A 1,039-nucleotide genomic window follows, 5' to 3' on the forward strand; every position below is an offset into this window, starting at 1 on the left:
CCTATTCTTGGACTCTAAATTGGATGGAATGTGAGTGTATTTGGTCTGATTTTGTATTCTGGAAGTGGGATTTGTGGATCTGGGTTGAACTGTCTCTGGAAGGGATTTGGGTTGGCCTTGCGGAAGACCTGAACGGCACAATGTAACCCGCGAGGGCGATCCGCAAGGTGGCGACGGTTGGCTTGGGCGGAGGAGGGTGGTCCGCCGAGGGAGGCCGTCTCCTTCTCGCGGAGGAGACTGGCGGAAGGCAGTGATCCGTGAGAGTGTTCCGCAAGTTCACTGGGAGTTGATTTCCAGTGAACGGTTTCTCTGTTGTTGTTGTCTGTTATTCTCCTTTGTTTCTGATTATTGTTGGATTGTTTTGTTGGGTATTTTACCATGTCTTTGGAGTATTTATTCATGTCATTTATTGGGTATTTTATACCTTAGCTTGGAGTATTGATTCATGTCTTTGGTTTCCATTTTTGGTATTCTTGATCTATTGATCCTTTGATTCATTATCTGGGAGTTGGTTTGTGTTCATATTTGAGATGAACACTTTGTTTTNACGTTTGCTGGGAATCTGATTCCAGTGAACTGTCTTCTGTTGCTGTTGCCTGTTGTTGGTCCTTTGTTTCTGATTATTGTTGGATTGTTTTGTTGGGCATTTTACCATGTCTTTGGAGTATTTATTCATGTCATTTATTGGGTATTTTATACCTTAGCTTGGAGTATTGATTCATGTCTTTGGTTTCCATTTTTGGTATTCTTGATCTATTGATCCTTTGATTCATTATCTGGGAGTTGGTTTGTGTTCATATTTGAGATGAACACTTTGTTTTGGTTGCTTTGAGTGATGTTGGAGTATGAGGTTGTGATGGTGGTTTGGTTGAGGTTGTTGGTGGTTGTTGGCTACTATNTATTGATTCATGTCTTTGGTTTCCATTTTTGGTATTCTTGATATATTGATCCTTTGATTCATTATCTGGGAGTTGGTTTGTGTTCATATTTGAGATGAACACTTTGTTTTGGTTGCTTTGAGTGATGTTGGAGTATGAGG

The sequence above is a fragment of the Ipomoea triloba genome, chromosome 16, assembly GCF_003576645.1.
Source record: "Ipomoea triloba cultivar NCNSP0323 chromosome 16, ASM357664v1".
NCBI lineage: Eukaryota > Viridiplantae > Streptophyta > Magnoliopsida > Solanales > Convolvulaceae > Ipomoea > Ipomoea triloba.